General features: G+C 34.9%; 1 long non-coding RNA gene across 1 annotated transcript in view; it reads left to right on the top strand.

The window, feature by feature from the left end:
- The first annotated feature begins 306 nt into the window (after positions 1-306).
- The window catches only part of LOC143662645 (uncharacterized), a 33232-nt gene continuing 13301 nt past the window's right edge, over positions 307-20237 (top strand). The window contains exons 1-3 of the long non-coding RNA XR_013165510.1: positions 307-693; positions 1450-1618; positions 11865-11984. This is a non-coding gene — a long non-coding RNA (uncharacterized LOC143662645). The remainder of the gene's footprint in view (positions 694-1449; positions 1619-11864; positions 11985-20237) is intronic.

Here is a 20237-nt window from a genome sequence, read left to right as displayed (position 1 = left end):
AACCCCTGTCCCGGAATGGTCTTGGATATTCTAGTCCCTTTGACATTCCATTTGCATTTTAAATTCAGCTCCTCATTATTTTAAAAGACCGCTGGGATTTGGAAAGGGATTGTATTGGACCTACAGACCAAACTGGTGAGAAATGGCATCTGAACAGTATCAATATGGTGTATCTCTCCATTTATTTAGGTCTACTGTAATTTCTTTTATCAGTGTTTTGTAGTTTGCAATATATAGATTCAGCACAATATTTTGTTAGACTTGTACATTAGCATTCAGTGCTATTGTAAATGCCACTAGGTTTTTAAATTTTGAATTCCAGTTGTTCATTGTTAGATTATAGAGATAAAACTGATTTTTATATACTGATCTTTTATCCTACAACCTGGTTAAAAATTCACTTTATTTCTATAGTATTTTGTAGATTCTGTTGTGAAGCCAGTCACATGGAGGTGCCTGGCTTGAGGCATTCTGCGGTGAAGCCATCAGTGGGCATGCCAGGGGGTGCTGTTTGACTGCTGGCTGTTGAAGAAGCCATATGTGCTACAGGAACCTGGGGAGAGAAGAACACTGAAAAACAGATGCGACAGCTCTTCTTTCTCTGTTGTCCTTCCAGTGTCCTCTGTTGACTAAGCATAACATCATGCTGGAGGAGAAACATGGACCAGGTATAGGTCCATTATTACAAAGCAGGTAATGGAAGTTGAATTTGAAGGTGAGAGGCAATAAATTGGTAACTGGAACCGTGTTTCCCTTTGGCCTTTTAACATCCATACTCACCCTTCAGCGTAAATTTGAACTTTCATATAACAATGAAATAATTCCATATTTTCACCTAACAAAATCTGGCTATATTTTTACAAGTGAAAAAGTTCTTACTTTCTGCCCAAAATAAGTTTTCACAAACCAACAATCAGGGTATCCCATCCCTGACTACTCAACTTCAAGCTCTATCACAATAAAATAGAATATTTTGTTGCCTAAAGCTAAATGGTAAGGTTAACTTCCAACAACTTGTAAAGGAAGTAAAAATGCAAAGGTGAAAAGAAAATGGTTAGCATATAAAGATAAACATTTACATATAAGAAGCAATAAGAAAAAAGGCAAAGCTACTACTGTCTGTGTGCTATAATTGGTGCAGGATCCTACATAGGCACCAGAATTTCTCTTCAATGAAAGGGCTGTTAGTCTGTGATTTGACTCAGACCTAGAAACTGTGATACTCCACTACAGTAAACCAAGTCCTAGTTCTGTCTACAAGACCTAGAGTTTTTCTCTGGGCCTGATTTTATATTAGCAGGGTTCAATCAAAAGACAGAAACCACACAATAATTTGAACAGGAAAGTTTTAATATACAGAATTATTACCTTTAACAGGGGATTAGAGTAATGAGTGATGGACTAGGAAAAAGTGAAAAGAACTCTTTTTACTTATCTCATTATATATAGGGCTAAGATGAGTGCCCAAGGAAGAGACACTCACTCCCAGCACTGAGCTGCACACCTTGTTGGTCTGTGTCTTGCCTCTGCCTTCTCCTGACAAACAACATAGGTCAGCTGGCAAAGGAAAACTGTCTGCAGGGCCCATCTGCTTTATCACAGGACGGGCAACTGAAGGGTGAGTTTGGAGTTGAAAGTCAAGAAGTTGAGATAAACAGCACAGAGAGAAATGGAAGTGTACTGTCATAAAAAATCATATATTGTATATGAGGTAACACCATATTCCATGACAGTGATCTGTTACAGTTTGCTCCTCTCAAGCTTAAGGAAACCAGTCTTCCTCCATGTGAAAACCCTTTGAGAACCTCACCTGTAACAGATACCTTGAAAGTATAAAACCTAATTTTTCCACAGAAGCTAATCTACCAACCAACCAATGGTCCAAGCAACCAAGGAAGTGGAGCGAATAAGCCCAAAATGAAATCATAAAAGTGCTCAATTAACACAAAGAAGCAGGAAAACAGGAAACAGGGAATATTGTGGAGCGTTTGAACAATCTTATACCAATAAGCATGACACCTTAAATGAAAATGTTGCATACAACTATTTGCACTTATGCATTGCATTTATAGTATCTTTCCTCATAGTAGCCAAAAAACTGGTAACAACTCAAAGGTCTATGAACAGGTGAATGGTTAAACAATTTATGGTGTATTAATACAATGGGACACTAATCATCAGGGAATACACTTTGAACACATGCATACATGTGAGTGAATCTCCCGAAATACATATACTGACAAAAATACATAAACTGTTTACATTTCTATGAACTTTCTATAACAGGTGAAATGAAGTATAGTTGCAAAGTTTAGGCTGGTTGTGCCCTACTGGGAAAGAGATGAGAGCCGAGGATTGTTTGCAAGAGAGAACTTTCTTGGGTGATAGGAATGTTCCAAATCTTTACTAAAATGGTAGTTATATAAGTGTATACATTGGTTAAAACTCATATTTAAGATGCATATTTAAGATGCATTTAACAAAGAACAGTGATTTTTTTTTGAAATTTGATTTGCTTGTTTTTTAGCTTTGAGTGGATTTCACATTTATATTTTTTTAAAAATTGATACTATAGAGCTGCGCAAACACACCTCCAGCTTTCACTGTCATCCCTTTCAGTTATTTCAGTGCTTTTGCCTTGGTATAGATGAAGAGTCTGCACTCAGAAAGTCAAATAATATTCTCAGATTCACAGAAAATCTGTGTCATAATGCTGCCCCTTTTATCTTTATGAAAAATTCATTTTCATGGTCTGATTCTTTTCATATACCTCAAGTACTCATCTATATTTATTTTAGCAACAAATAGTCCTGCACCTGTTCTACTGCTTCAGAACAAGGCTTAGGCTTGGTCTGGGTCCTGGTTTCTTGGTGGTGGTAGAGAGATTTAGAAGATCACAGGATTTTTTTTTATCTACTTAGGAGATTTTTGAATGAGAGCGACGATAAGATAATGCTTACAGACATGGCACATCTTTAGTCGTTCAACGTACTTTTAACCTGTTTTTCATTAAAAACATATATATTGAAAGGTAAATGAAATAAAATAAAAGGGATATTACATAGAATCACATATTTTAAAGTTTATTAACTCCAAAGACTCCTAAGTCCTAATATAATCCCAACCATGACACTTGATCCTTTATTATGTGTTATGTATTTTTTCCTTTTGATGTTGCAGCAGAGGTTAAAGAGAGGATAAAGTAAGAGAAGGCATTGAAGTGATTTTTCACTGTTTCTTCACACCCATTTTTATAGCCTATAGATCTTGGCCACAACTGTTTTTGAAATTTCATCAGGTAGGATTCAATGAGATCCTAAATGATTCCCCATCAATTTATGTGTCTATCTCTCAATTTGTACTCTGTTAGTGTCGTACAATTAGAATCATTGAAGAGATGATACGAAAGTGAAGTTTCGCATTTTTATCGTGCTTCATTTATTATGCATGAGGTATATAATTTATGTTTATTTAAAACATATGACTATATGTGCTTGCTAAAGCAAACTGTCCACTGCTTCAAGCATGTTATAGAAAAAAATAGTTATATTGTTTTAATAACAGATTTGGGAGGGTTGTTACATAATTCTTAGAAATGCTACAGTAAAAAAAAGAAATATGCTTCAATTTCAGAAATGTTCTCCCAAATCAATAGTAATAAATGATTTATCTCATTGGGAAATTCCTTACCCTCAGTCTGACTCACAATTGTAGAATTCTTTTTGAAGAAAATAGTATAAACAAGCCATAGGCAAAACACTCTATTGGGTTTAGGATCTGAAACAGACTTTTAATTGTTTGCCCTTAGGCCTATACAGTCTTTGTACCACTAGTTCGAATTTTCTGTGTCCTTGTGATGGAAAGGAAAAAACCCAAATGTTCTGGTATATTTCACTGTGGTTCACAATGCTGCTTGTTTTCTCCTCTCATAAGGCTCAGCTCATGGCATTGTTTGCTTTCTTTGCTGAAATTTTACTTCTTCTCTGATAAACAGAAGCCCTTTGCTTTACTCATTTTTAGAAAGCAGGCAAGTCACGAAGAGACTTGTTCTGGAATTAAACTACACACGCACAAATACATGCCAAGAAGCCCACTTCATTGGCATCGGCTGCCTTTGAAAGTATCAAATGATTTACCTTATGAATTAGCGTTGAAGAGCTTGTTTCTCCCAACCCACAAGATGTGATATGATTGTGTGCGTGTGTGTTTCAGTGTAACCCAATGCTTCCTCCTTAAGTGAGACTTCTAAACTTGTAGAAGTTGTGAATGAGGAAAAAAGTTTTCAAGAAAGCCTTGAGGTTGTGTTTCCCCATTGCCCTTTGCTTCTGCATTCCCTAAGGTGTGCCTGTACTGTTTCTCCTGAGCCTTGGAACACATCTTGCTAAAAATCTCAGAATAGTATGTGTGTGTAAGTTAGAAGGTGAGGGGGGTATCCAATGGGAGGCAGAATTAATCATGATTTTATTCTGGTTTTCATGCTGAAAACTGAGCTATTTGGTCTTAATTCAAAGTGAGAGACTATCCATAAAAGGCAATAAAAGACCAAAAATGATGTATTTTTAAAAACCCACCAGACTATTTGTATATAAGTGTAGTTAGTGTATTTTTCCTTTTTTGTTTTTTGCATGGGCAGGCACCAGGAATGGAACCTAACTCTTCAGCATGGCTGGTGAGAACTCTGCCTGCTGAGCCACTGTGGCCTGCCCTGTATATAAGTGTATTTTTAAGAAGGCTGAGAATAAATTTATTATAAAAGATAAGAAGAGGAAAAATAGGTAGTAGGAATAATAGCACATCAAGATGTCTATACTCTCATTTTTACTAAAAATACTTAAATATATCCTTGTTTTCCTTACATATAAATGTTCGGTAAGCTTTATCAGAGTTGTCCTTTAAATTCTGCTTGACTGCCTTATTTCACATTTTTGTGACTATACCAAGGTAAATACTTTAAATGTTTTAAGAGCCAAAGTTGTAACATAAATGTGACATAAATTTAATTGAAATGTGGAAAAATCTATTGTCGTGATAGATTCAGAAGTGTCAACTAATGTGAACTTAATCTTATTTGATAAATTTGTATTTACAGTTTATTTGCACAGTGGTATTGACCGTAACCAGCTGTGTCTCATCTTAGTATTGTTATTGTTATAGGCTTCTAGAAATTTGAACAGAAGCCAGTCATAAAGTGAGGGATGTTCTGTTTTCACACTGGGAGAAAATGCCAAGCATGTTTGTCGTTTCAGTTTCCTAGCTGCTTAAACAAACACCGTACCACGAAGGATTGGTTTAACCACAGGAATTTGTAGGTTCATGCTTTCAGAGGCTAGAAAGCTTGCTTCCTTCCAGAGTGTGTATCTGATTGCCAGCAGTCCTGGGGTTCCTTGGCTTTTCCATCACATGGCAATGCACATGGTGGCGTCATACTCTTTCTTTCCAGTTTCCGTTGACTTCCAGCTTCTGGCCACTCGCAGTGGCTTCTCTCTACCTCTGACTTTCATTCTGCTTTAAAGGACTCCAGTAATCCAGATTAAAGTTCAGCCTGATTCAATTGGGCCACACTTTAAATGAGGTAACATCTTGAAGAAATCTTATTTACGGTGGGTCCACACGTATCAGGGTGCAGACCAAGAACAGGAATATGTCCAAACTGGGGTGCTGGGTTAAGAAACCCTGTAGATTGAAAGTAAATCTTTATATTTTATTTCCCAAAGGGGATAAAAATGTATTATTCTTGTTATGTAATATAATCTTTGAAAGGCTATTTATGTGATTTTTGCCTACAAGACTGAGGTAATGAAAACCGTTCATTTTGAGATTATAATATTATCTTCCATCTAACTAACATTTTTTACATTGGGTTTTATTTTTAATTACTATTTTTGATTTTTTTAGTTACAGCAGTTAGAAGTTTACAGAAATATCATGCAGAGAGGACAGTGTTCCTATATATGGCCCATCTGACAACCCTCCCCTCAGGTTTCCCTATTATTAATATTTTGCATTATTGTGGTACCTTTGTCACAATTGATGAAACAATATGATTGTGAAAAAAAATCATTAACTTTTGTATGCAGTTGACTTTAGGGTTCACTCTTGGTGCTTTACAACTCCTTGGTTCTTGTTTTATTTTTATTCTGGTGACATATATACAACATAAATGTTCCATTTTAATGACTTTCAAATTTATAATTTACTGGTGTTATTTACATTCAAAATACTGTGCTACCCACCCATTACCAAAACTTTTCCATCACCTAAAACAGAAACTCTGTACCAATTAAGCATTAACTCCCCATTCCATACCCCCATCCTGGGACCTGATAACTAGCACTCTAGTCTGTGATACTATGAACTTGCACATTGATTATTTCATATAAATGAGATGATACAATATCTGTCCTTGTTTGTCTGATTTATTTTACTCAACCTGGTGCCTTCAAGGTTCATCTATGCTGCACATGCATTAAAAATTCATTATTTTTTGCTGCTAAATATTATTCCATTGCATGAATATACCACATTTTATTTATCCATTCATCTGCAGGTGGGCACTTGAGTTGCTTCCTTCTTTTGGCAATTGTGAAAAATGCCTCCGTGAACATAAGTATGTAAATATCCCTTTGAGGCTCTGATTTAAATTCTTTTGTGTCTATACCTAGATATGGGATTACCAGTTCATATGGTAATTCTATACTTAATTTTCTAAGGAATAGTCACACTGTTTTCTGCAGAAGCTATACTATTTCACGTTCCCACTGACAATGAACCAGTGTTCCTACTTCTCCACATTCTCCCTAACACCTGTTATTTTTCCATTGTTTTTACTGGTATTAATTCTAGTGGGTGTGAAGCTATCTCATTGTGGTTTTGATTTGCATTTCCCTAATGACTAAATGGTGTTGAGCATTTTTGCATGGAATATTATCCATATGTTTATCTTCTTTGGAGAAATATCTATTCAAGTTCTGCCCATTTTTAATTGGACTGTTAGTCTTTTTTATTGTTGTATTATAGGAGTTCTTTCATATATAATGGATATTAATCCTTTATCAGATATGTGACTTCCAAATATTTGCTTCCATTCTCTATGTTTCTTAATCAAGTCCTTTATGCACTAAAGTTTTCAATTTGGATGAAATCTCTTTCATGTGTTTTTTCTTTTGTTACTTGTGGTTTGGTTAAAATCTAAGAAACTACTGCCTAACACAAAGTCTTGAGTATGTTTCCCTGTGTTTTCTTCAAGGAGTTTTATAGTTTTGGTTATTTATGTTTCTGGATAAGTCCCACTTGAGTAGGGTATATAATTTTTTTAATGTGCTATTGGATTTTGTTTGGTAACATTTTGCTGAGGATTTTTAAATTTATGTTAATGAGGAATATTGGTCTGTGATTTTATTTTCTGGGAATATTTTTATCTGGCTTTGGTATTAGAATGATGCTGCCTTATAGAAAATGAGAGTAAGTGTAAGTGTTCCTTCCTCTTCAGTATTTTTAGAGAGTTCATGTTAATCCTTCTTAATGTTGATTAATGAATGTTTGATAAAATTCATCAATGAAATCCTAGACTTTCCTTTCTTGGGTGGTTTTTGATTACTGATTTATATTCATTACATATTATTGGCCTATTGAGATCTTCTATATCTTTTTCAGTCAATTAGATATTTTTTCCATTTCACCTAGTTTATAGGAATTTTTCCATTTTGTCTAGGTCATCTACTGTATTGATGTTCAATTTTTCAAAGCATCCTAATATCCTTTTTATTTCCATAGGGTTGGCAATAATGCCCCACCTTTCATCTCTGATTTTGGTTATTTGTGCCCTCTTTCTTTCTATATAAAGTTATGTTGATTTTATTGATATTTTCAAAAACCAATTTTTTATTTAATTGAGTCTCCTTATTGTTTTTGTTTAATTCTCAATTTCATTTATCTTACTCTAATTTTTGTTATTTCCTTCCTTCTGCTCACATGTGTGTATTTTCTCTTGTTTTTCTAGTTCCAATATGTATGAGGTTAAGCCTCTGATTTGAGGTCTTACTTTTTTTTTTTTTTTTTGCATGGGCAGGCACCGCGAATCAAACTTGGGTCTCCGGCATGGCAGGCAAGAACTGTGCCACTGAGGCACCATAAATTTCCCACTCAGCACTACCTTTGCTGTATCCCATAAGTTTTGATATGTTGTGCTTTTGTTTTCATTCACAAGATATTTCCTAATTTCTCTTGTGATTTCTTCTTTGGCCCATTGTTTTTTTCTAAGTTGTTTTCTTTAATTTCCACATATTAGGAGTTTTTCCAGTTCTCCCTATTGATTTTTAGCTTCATTTCATTGTAGTTAGAAAAGACACATTGTGTCTTTACATTTATTATTTACATTTATTAAGACTTGTTTTTGACCTAATATAAGATCTATCCTAGAGAATGACCTATGGGCCCTAGAGATGAATGTGCTTTCTGCTGTGTTAGGTGAAGGATTCTATATATGTTTGTTAGGTTTAGTTGGTTTATATATCATTCATTTCTTCCATTTCCTTATTGGTCTTCTGTTTAGATGTTCTATCCATTATTGCAAGTAGTGTATTGACGTCTCCTACTATCAATTTAAAACCATCTGTTTCTCCCTTTAAACTGTCAAAATTGACTCCATATATTTTGGGGTTCTGGTGTTAGGGTGTATGTGTGTGTGTTTGTAGAAATAAATAAATAAATAAATTATTATGCCTTCTTGATGATTTGACCCTTCTATCAGAATATTGTATCCTTCTTTTCTCATGACAGTTTTTGACAAAGTCTATTTTATCTGATATTAGTATAGCTACCCCAGATCTCTTCTGATTACTATTTGCATGAAATAGTTTTTCTACACTTTCACTCTCAATCTACTTGTGCGTTTGAATTTAAGGTATCTTATACACTGCCTGTTGTTACATAATGTTTTATTATCCATTCTACCAATCTCCCATTTGACTGGAGAATTGAAGTCATTTACAGTAAAGTAGCTATTGAGAATGCAAGACTTCCTTCTTTCATTTTGCTATTTGGTCTTTGTAAGTCTTACACTTATTTTAGTCTTTTGTTAATGTCTACTTTTATTTTTATTTTGTGTTTTATATTGAGACAGTTTGAATTCCTTCTCATTTCCTTCTGTTTATATTTTCCAAACTTGTTTTATAGTTTCTGTATTAGTTTGTTAAGCTGCTGGAATGCAATATAGTAGAAATGGAATGGGCTTTAAAAAGGAAATGTATTGAGGGTTTACAGTTTCAAGACTGTGAAAATGTCCAAACTAAGGCACTGACAAGAAATTACCTTCACCCAGGAAAGGCTAATGCTGTCCAAGGCACCTCTGGCAGCTAGGATCACATGTGGCTGGCATCTGCTTTTCCCTTGATCCTGGATTCTGTTGCTTTCCACCTCTGTTTCATGTGGAGTTCCTCACTTGGCATCTGTAGGACTTCATTTAGCTCCTCTGAGATACAACTCTAGATTCTGGCTTGCTTAGCATCTCATGGGAAGGCACTGGCAACATCTTCTGGACCCTGTATCTCCAAATGTCTGGGTCTCATGTTGGCTCTGTCAGCTCTGAAGCAACTGTTCTCCAAGTGTCTGAATCAGCTTTGAACTCTCTCCAAAATATTTCCTCTTTTAAATGACTCCAGTAAATGAATCAAGACCCACCCAGAATGGGTGAAGTCACATCTCCAGCTAAGCAAAAGGCCACATCCTCAATTGCTAACATGTTTACAGTTTTAAGGCCAGAAAAATGTCCAACCTAAGGTATCCAGGAAAAAGAATTCCTTGACTCAACAAAGGCCGATGTCTGTCATATGGGAAGGCATGTGACTGGCATCTGCTGGTCCTCGTTCCCAGTTCCATTGCTTTCAGCTTCTGTTACCAGTGGTTTCTTCTCTATGCATCTGTGGACCTTTACTCTGCACCTTCTGGATTCTGGCTTGCTTAGCATCTCATGAGATGGCACATGGTGATGTCTGCTGGGCTCTGCCCATATCTAGGCATTTGCTCTCTCTGTTGGCACTCCAAGCATCTCCAAACATCCGTGTCTCTCTCAGCTCTGAAGCAACTGTTTTCCAAGCTTCTGCATCTGAGTTTTCTCCAAAATGTTTCCCTTTTTAAAGAACTCTAGTAAACAAATCAAGACCCACCTTGAATAGGTAGAGTAACAACTCCATCTCATCAAAAGGGTACACTCACAATTGAGTGTGTCACTTTCCATGAAGTAATCTAACCGAAAGGTAACACCCTCAACTGGGTGTGTTACATCTCCATGGAAACAATCCAATTAAAGATTCCCACCCTAAATAATAAATCTGGTCCCAGAAGATTGGATCAGGATTAAAACATGGGTTTTCTGGGGTATGTAATAGTTTCAAACTGGCACAGTATACATCTTTTTTGCGTGTGTGTGTGTTACTTGTTACAAATTATACCTTTTTGTTGTATTTCTTACAAATTATGTCTTTATACATTGTGTGCCATAAACCATATATTTTGATGCACTTGATTTTATTTTAGCAGTTCTATGTTGGTACCTGTAAGAAGTAAAAAGTAGAGCAATATACCAAAATACAATAATATAGCACTGAGATTTATAATTAGCCATGTGGTTACATTTACAGGAGATCTTTCTTTCTTTGTGTCACTTTGATCTACTGTCTAGTGACCTAGTGTCATTTGTTTTCAATCTGAAGAACTCCTTTTTGACATTGCTCATAGGGTGGGTCTAGAGGTGATATATTTCCTCAGCTTTTATCTGGGAATATCTTATTCTCTCCATCATTTTTGAAAGATAGTCTCACTGGATTTAATATTCTTAGTTGACAAGTATTTTCTTTCAGCACTTTAAATATTTTATGTCACTGCCTTCTCGTCTCCATGGTTTCTGATGAGAAATGGTCATTTAATCTTATTGGGGCTCTCTTGCACATGAGTCGTTGCTTGTGTCTTGCAGCTTTTAGAATTCTCTCTTTGTCGTTCAACAGTTTGATTATAATGTGTTCAGGCATGGTTCTTTTTGATTGTATCCATTTTGTGTGTGTTGGGCTTCTTAAATGTGTATGTTCATGTCTTTTATTAAATCTGGGAAGTTTTCTGCCACTATTTCTTTGAGTACTCCTTCTGCCACTTCCTCTCTTTTTTCTCCTCTTGGGACTGCCATAATGCATAAGCTAGTACACTTGATAGTTTCTCACAAGTCTCTTAGGCTCTGATCACTTTCTTCAATTTTTTTTTTCTTATCCTTGGCCTGAATAATTTCAACCATCTTAGTTTTGACTTGTCTGATTATTCTGCCATCTTAAACCTTCTGTGGAAACTCCTCTGTGTAATTTTTAATTTCAGTTATTGTGGTTTTAAACTCTAGGCTACTTTGACTCGACTATTTCTTATTCTGCATTAACTCTCTGGAAGCTACTTCTGCATGCAGGGCAAGTTCTTGAGTGGCAAGCCACAGATGAGTATCCTGATTCAGTCTTTCAGTTGCCACTCATAGATTGGCAAAGGGATTCCTCTGCTCCATCTGAAGCAGGGTCAGGGATCACAAGGAGAATGCAGGCTGGAGCCACACTACTTCTTCTATAGGTTGGGAGAGGGCAAACATATGTTCCACAAGCTTCTCCTACCATTTTTAAAGTTGCATTTTCTAGATTTGGTGCTCGCTCTGTTACAGCAACCCTTTAACAGTTTTCTGGAGCTCTGAGAAAGATGGCTTTGCTTTTTACTAGTTCAAAGATTCTACGGGGGAACAGAACCCTAGAGAGTTTATGCAACATTCTTGGCTGATTAGGAAGTCCTTAATGTCCATATAAATGTTTTTTTATTGCCCCTTCTTATTTTTTTCTGATCAGGGAGACCGCAAGCTTGTGTCTTGGATTGGCCAGTGGCAGAATGTTCATTTGCCCCACTCCATCCACTACTCTGGACTGTGAAAGAGGTGTTATTGATAACACCGAAGATGGGAATTAGAGGTAAGTCATCTATTTTTCATCACCACAATCGAAAAAGGCAGAGGAGTGAAGAAGAAAGTACTAGAAGGAGCTGGCCATAGACAAATTTAATTATTCAGATTTTCATATGGATGGGCTGAATTAAATGTCCTAAAGAGGCAAGTAGGAGGCAAACATATACCCAAGGTAAAGAATAACTATTGGTGGACTGCTACTATTCTGAAGGCCCCTTGCATTAGGACAGGCAACCTGAGTTACCTGATTGCTACCAGATTGGCCAGTAGTAGGGTCAGGATTTTTTTTTAGCAGGTGCAAAACCTGTTGTTTACTTAACAATGTCAGCAGCAGCAGCTGCTGCTTGTGCTTCTTCAAAGCAATTAAAGAGTGTGCTATTTATTAGGTTGCCAGGTGCTTGTTGCCCTCTGTACTGTGACAGGTGGGGCAAAATTTCATGAAAACACCTGCCAGCCTCCACGACAGACCTGTGGTAACTGGCTATTATGTACATAGCATTTAATCTTCTGTGGGTTTTGCTTACAGAGCAGGAAGTAAAACTACAACTGCCTCTGCCAAGAGCTAGAGAGATAGGATATGTAAGCACTTTTTTGCTTGCCACTGTTGATAAGCATATTTTGGATATGGTGAGGCTTTTATTGTTTTACATTTATCAGCTGTGTTTGCAGAACATAGAAGAAAAACACGCCAAGTAAAAAAAATAGAGAGATATAACATGTTAATTATTAATTATCAATTACCATACTGGGTTATAAGATAATAAATACTGTCATACTTTTATCCCCTTGTGTTACTTCCACTCTTTTACCTTAATTATATTTTTTAAAAAATCCTAGGACAGTTAATATAGGAAAAATACCTGAGTATTCATATTAGAATTAGATAAGTGAAAAGAATAATAACAGCTTTTGATTTTATCAGGTTTTAGGAACACGTATAGGCTTTGGGCTTTTCCTTTTCATAATGAGTGAAAAAATCCTTGTAAAAGAAATTGAATTCCTCTTTGGTAAATTAATCCCTGATGAATTCAGAAGATAAATACATATGTGTGTGTGTGTGTGTGTGTGTGTGTGTGTGTATATATATATATATATAGAGAGAGAGAGAGAGAGAGACATAAACCTCTTTTAAAATATTCGTGGCAAGCCTTTTCCATCTACATGGAAAAGAGTTCTACCAATTTTAGAAGTGTGTAAACTTAATAAATTCGGTAAGGAAATCTAACAGTACCACCTTAGAGAAATATCCTTTGTACGTCTAAATTTTTATTGAAAAAGTGCCTGACCTTCTGCCCACAGATAAGTCATGCAGAGCTCACAGTGTGAACTATTTGAAGAGCGTCTTCAGTGTATCCCTCATGCAAACCTTTCTTCCTTTTTCTTTCCGTGATTAAAAGCTGCTTCCTAGAAAGTAGTTTATTAATCAATTCATAATAAAGCATCAGTGACCAATTATAGCCTATTCTCTTCTCTAGAATGTTTACATTTTAGGCAAAAATACTAATTATCAAAGGAAAAAAGTAAAGCAAAGTAATTCTGGAATGGGTAGCATTAGCAAAGAGAAAGGAGGTAGTTGGAAAGAGAAAGCATTTCTGGTTTGTATGCACTTGATGACTATCCCTTTCATGTCAGTCCTTAATAAAACTCCCACATCTTTCCTAAAGAGAGGCTGCCTATTGGCTAGACCACTGATTTGAATCTCAGTTTGGCCACTTGCCAATTGAGTTAAACATGTTAAGCCTCTGTTCCCTCACTTGTAAAAGGGAGATCGCTGTATCAACACCTCAACCCTAGGCTATTGAAGGAATTTCAATTAAATAACTGTATGAAAGCACCTAGGATAGTACTGGACACAAGTGAGATGCTAGATAAATTGTAATTTTCTCGCTTGCTTGAATTCAAATCTAGTTGAAATTTCTCCAGTAGACATAGAGTTCATTCATAGAGCACTCTTGATGGGTCATATTTATTGAGGTGGAAACTGGCCACATCTTGGCGTTTATAGATGTACGGGACAACTCAGCATATGATGTATTACTTTCCGTGGAAAAGGGTTTTATGAGAAATGTGAGTTTGATGCTCTCCTCCCCATCTTCAAGGAAATTGCTCATAACCATATGATTTAATGTTCATGAAATTCAAAGTTAGTTTTATTAAATATATCAGGTTTCATGTGACCTTCAGCTTCCCATTTCATCTGGCACAAACTTTAATGTTCACTATTGTGATTAGGGTTGTGTTTAAAAGTGGTTTGAGAATAACCCATAGTTTTTATTATACCCGAGGAAAATATGCAGCCATTTCCAAGTTCCTGCTAAGAATCTACATTGCCTCCATTAAAAATACTTTTAAACCTTCGTGCTTGCAGATGTGTGCTTTGGGCACATGACTACCTTTCCTGGCTTCTCAGTTTCCTCTTAAGCAAAATAAGGAAAATAACGATTTATACCTCATAGAGTTTTGAAAAGAATAATAGCTAATGCAAGTAAAGTACATACAATACAGCCTGACTCTCGGTAAACAAACTGGAATTGGTAACTCTTCTTAAGAGTTGTTAAGATTACTTTATAGCTTTCATTTTCAGTTAACAGGTACTTTTATTTGTGGGTGCATTTTATTAATGGGTGTATTTCTTCTTATCTGAAAAACAAATGATTTCTAAAAAATGTACAACATGGAGTCCTTTTTTTCCTACTTACTTTCTAACCTCAGTAGCATATTTTTCTGAGATACAAATGTGAAAGCTTCATATTGAAAATGAACAACCTTCTAATTGTGTATTCCTAAGGCAGTACTCAATGAAGATGAAATGTGGATTTATATTAGCAAATTAATGTCTTAATATTTATGGGATTTCCATTTCAGGTAGTTAGTTTTTTAAAAAAAGTAATAGACTGTGAATAAAGTGATAATAACAGTCAAAAATGATATTAATGATTATGGACATGCGGGTTTGGGTGAAAAATAACAATAAATTAGAATAGGTATATGATCTCATCATAAAAATTTGCTATCCAAATTAGCTTAAATAATTTTGATTTATAAAAGAAAGAAAGAATTAAAATTGTGCTAACATACAGAGGTTAATTTGTGATATGACTGTCAAAGAACCAAGACTTTATGTTGAGATGGAATTGTAATCTGTGAGAGGCATGCTTATATTTCATATTTGCCTATATTTAGCTATAGTATATATTTATTTATATATTTACCTGTATGACAAAACCATATAAATTCTGAATGTTTTTATGAATAACAGAATCACCCATATGATTTACATACTGATACACAAAACCGGTCAGTTCATTTTCAATTTAATGAAAATATTCCACTTCCTGTAGCAAATAGACTTTATAGATTAAACTAGAAATATGATATTTTGCATGCCTCACGGAAGCTGAAAGTTCTGCTCCTGGGAGATGAAACAAGAACTCTTTAATGTTTCAGGAGAAACAGACACCAAGTTAATGTGCAATTCTCACTGAATATCTCTTAAAGATAACTGCTCATTTTACTATCATAACTAAGATTTAGCAAGAGCAGAGCCTCTGTAATCTTAAATGAAACTTCTTCCTCCTGCATCATCTCTCAATATGCACTTGGTTAACTGGGAGTCTTTGACCACTGAATACAAATATTCTTATACTACCAGAAGAAAACTCAAAAAAAGTGGAAGTATTGATAAATATTTTTCTTTCCTTCTAAGCTTATAAAATATTTTTGTGACCTGTAGTTTATTTTAATTTTAGAAATGTTGGATCAAAAATTTAAGGTGAGTACTTCCATTTCCACCAAATGAATAGTAAACCCTTGTGAAATTTTGTGTTTTGTAATCACTCAAGTGAATAATCAGCTATCCAAGGAAACCTCTGTCTTTTTTCCTAGACAAATCCAAAATATGGAACCAATACCAAGAGCTTAAAATTTGGGAGCACAAGCAAACAATAGAAAGTTCCTTTTTAAGATTTATTTGCCATCTACAAAACAGAAAAGTTTTTTCAGATGGCGTTTCTGTTCTTTGTGGGTCTCTTTGAATGAGATGTTAGTAGGGTGTTGTCCGTGACTGCACTATGTAAATATTAATAGCAAAGAAGACCATTAGGCTTTTCAGACATGTGTGATAATGTTATTCCAGGGATTTATTTAAAAAATAATTCAGGCCCTAAAGTTGCTTACTTATTATTCCATTCACCTGCACTATTTATTGCCCACAGATTTTTGAGTCCTTTCTATCACAACTCTTCTAGGTAATGAGATTTAAAAAGGCAGAGGGACTTATTATCTTAACATCACTGTTTAGGCTTGCACTTTCTAACGCTCTATGGCTGGTATTTAAGACTATTATTGACTATATACCATCAAGATCATGTCCAGAAATTGTCCTCAATTCTTATTATTTCTAAAAATTAATCTATAGACATGACACCTCTGAATAATCACTTTTGTTTCTTTCTTTCCATTTCTTATACTTAGCAACTTTGAGTTGCCTTTCTGCACAATGTTATAAAAATCAGAGATAAAAGCACTTTTGTTTTATGGATGGTTTTAAAGAGAATGTCTGTCTGTACTGTTTTGCCATTAAGTGTGATGTTTGCTGTAGGCTTTTGGTATATACTCACTAGGGCAAGGCATATTTTTTCATTCCAAGTTTCCTAAGATTTACCTGTATCACAATAAATGGCCATGTTTTCCCAGTCTCTTATATCTGATTTCCTAATAAAATTTGCTCTTGTTTTTATATTATTACTCCTCCCTTTTATTCTGTTGTGCTTTTTCTAACTTCTGAACATAGTCTTTGAATATCAGTTTTTAACCATTCTTCTTTACTAAAAAACAAAAAACTAAGACTATGTATTTCCCTAAGTTGTAGTCAGGCTCCCTAAAGAAGGATCTTCCTATTCCCTGATTAGCAGAATAAATCTAGAACACTAACAGTGTTCTTGAAGTTAGGTAGAGGAAGAGGGATTAGAGTCTCAATATTCATATTTACACTTCAGTTCCTTTGTTTTTACTGCATACCCAATTCAGCCAAGTGTGTCATGTCTCTGCATTTAGCTTCTGCTGCTTATCTTCTGCTGGGGAGGGGTATTGGAGAAAGGAACTTGGAGTCTAATTATTTTTAAATGAGACTTTCAACCAGTCCCCTGTTTACAGCTCCACTTTCACTTCCACTTCTTTGCTACCAGTTATTGACTTTTTAAAGAATTCTGCTACCAGTTATTGACTTTTTAAAGAATTCTGTAAAGCAGAACTTTATTTGCCTTGCTGGTAGCTTAGGAGTCATCTGTGTTAAATCATCAAAGTCATTTCCCATTTGCCCCTCTGCTGTTTACCTTCCACTGTTTTATTTTGGCCTCTTTGGCTGATCTGGTTGTCCTGTGGAATCCTACCTTTAGAAATTATTTTAATTCCACTTACGAATCTTTCAGATTAATTTTTGAGAAATTGTACCTCAATACATGTGTTCAAATCATCCCTTTAACCAGATCTTCTTTTAGTTTTTTAGTATTCTTGGTTATATTTAATGTTCTTGATTATGTTTGTCGCTTCTAGAAGTTTCATTTGGACATGTGAATAATATGGCTTACTGTTTTCTAACTTTTTTTCATTAATCATTTCTAGATGTTTTGTAATGGGAGAAGTTTTCAAATAGTTAATACCCAATATCATTGGAAACTGCACACCTACACGTTTTTTCCTGGTTTTACTAAGTTAAAATTCATATAAAATAAAATTCACCCATTGAAAATACAATACAAGCCCCAAATTTAAAACTATATACAGCCGCGTAACCACTACCACAGAAAAATTACAAAATAATTTCACCATACCAGCATTGAAAAATATGCACATATACATATGTATACCAAGTAGTACAAAAATATTTGTACAGGGCAGGCAATGGATGGCTCAGAGTTCTTGCCTGCCATGCTGGAGACCCAGGTTTGTTTCCCGGAGCCTGCCCATGTCAAAAAAGAAAAAAAAAAGTTTTTTGTACAAAAGCATGTCTACGCAAACGGCACATAAATGTAATGCTTCTAAAAATGTATGTGGTAATGAATATATATAAAACATACAAGTTGCAACTTTGACCATCACCACGATAATGTTGTGCAACCATCACCACCATTGATTACCAAAATAGTATGATTTTTAAAAATATTGCAACTTTTTTATTAGAGAAATTGAAACTATACAGAAAAATCATGCAGAAAATCCAGAGTTCCCATATACCCCTTTTCCCCATTATTAATGTGGTGCAGTATTGTGGTATTTTGGTTACAATGGATGAAAGAATATTATTATAATTATGCAACTACCTGTTGTACATATATTAGCTTCACTGTGTCATACAGTCATATGGTTTTTAAAACATATTTATTCTAGCAACATATTTTCAACCTAAAATTTTCCCTCTAACCACATTCAAATATATACCTCCATTCACAATGTTGTACTACTATCACCACCAGCCATAACAAAATTTTCTCATAACCACAAAAGAAATTCTGTACCAATTAAGCATTAACTCCCTATTTTCTACCTCCACCCTGACCCTGGTAATCTGTATTCTAGTGTATGACTCTATGAATTTGCTTATTCTGCATATTTCATATAATTGATATAGTACTATTTTGGTCCTTTGTGTATGATTTATTTCACTCAACATGATATCTTCAATATTCATCTATGTGTTACAGGCATCAGAACTTATTTCCTTTTATGGCTGAATAATATTCCATTTGCATGTATTACTACATTTTGTTTGTACATCTGTTGATGGGCACTTGTTTTGCTTCCATCTTTTGGCAATTGTAAATAATGCTGCAATGAACATGCTTGTGCATATATAAAACTAGAAGGTTGCTGGGTAATACAGTAATTCTGTACTTAGCTCTTTGAGGAATCATCCAGTTGTTTTCCACAGCAGCTGCACCATTTTACATTTCCATGAACAGTGAACAAATATTCCTATCTCCACATCTCTGCAACACTTTTATTTTCCATTTTTAAAATAGTAGCATTCTTTGCTATCTTCCGATTTTGAATTGCACTTTCCTAATAACTAATATTGCTGGACATCTTTTCATATGCTTTTGGCCATTTATATAGCTACTTTGGAGAAATGTCTATTCCGGTCTTTTGTGCATTTTTAAATTGGGTTGTTTATCTTTTAATTGTTGGGTTTGAGGATTTGTCTGTATAATATGGATATTAAAGCTTTATCAGATATTAAGCTGTTTCCACATAGATGTTTTCTTTTTTTGCTTGTGCTTTGGGTATAAAGTCTAAGAAACTGCTGCCTATCTCAAGGTCCTGAAGATGCTTTTCCTATGTTTTCTTCTAGGTGTTTGATAGTTCTATCTCTTATATTAAGATATTTTATCCATTTTTAGTTGATTTTCATATATGGAGTGAGGTATGGGTCCTCCCCCCCCCCTTTTTCTTTTGTAAATGGAGATCCAGTTTTCTCAGCAACTTTGTTGAAGAGATTATTATTCCTGAGTTTAGTGATCTTTGCCACATTGTAAAAAATCAGCTGACTATAAATGTGAGATTGATTTCTGAGCCTTCAATTCTATTCTGTGGATCTATATGACTGTTCTTATACCAGTAGCATGCTATTTTCATTATGTGGCTTTGTAGTAAGTTTTATATCAGAAAGAGTGAGTCCTCCAGCTTCATTCTTCTTTTTCAAGATGGCTTTAATGGTTCAGGGCCCCTTACATTTCCATATAAATTTTGAGGATTAGCTTTTCCATTTCTGCAAAGAAAGTTGTAGGAATATCTATTGGGATTACACTGAATCTCTAAATTGCTTTGGCTAGTTTGGACATCTTAGTGATATTTATTCTTTCAATCCATGAACATGGAATATCTTTCATTTTTAGGTCTTCTTTAATTTTTTAGCAATATTTTGTAGTTTCCTGTGCACAAGTCCTTTACATCCTTCATTAGATTTATTCCTAGATATATGAATCTTTTAATTGCTATAATAAATGGAATCGTTTCATGATATCTTCTCCTGATAGTTCATTGTTTATGTATAGAAATATGTGCCAATTTGAAAGTATTATGTACCTGAGCAAAGCCATGTTTTAGTCACAATTCAATATTGTTGGGATAGCCATCTCTTTTAATCCTAATTCAATATGGTAGGGCAGAAACTTTTGATTAGATTATCTCCACAGAGATGTGGTGTGCCCAATTGTGTGTATGTTCCTTTGATTAGATGGCGATGTGATTCTGCCCATTCAAG

The sequence above is a fragment of the Tamandua tetradactyla genome, chromosome 18 (genome assembly GCF_023851605.1).
Source record: "Tamandua tetradactyla isolate mTamTet1 chromosome 18, mTamTet1.pri, whole genome shotgun sequence".
NCBI lineage: Eukaryota > Metazoa > Chordata > Mammalia > Pilosa > Myrmecophagidae > Tamandua > Tamandua tetradactyla.
This window is presented reverse-complemented; position numbering and strand designations above follow the sequence as displayed.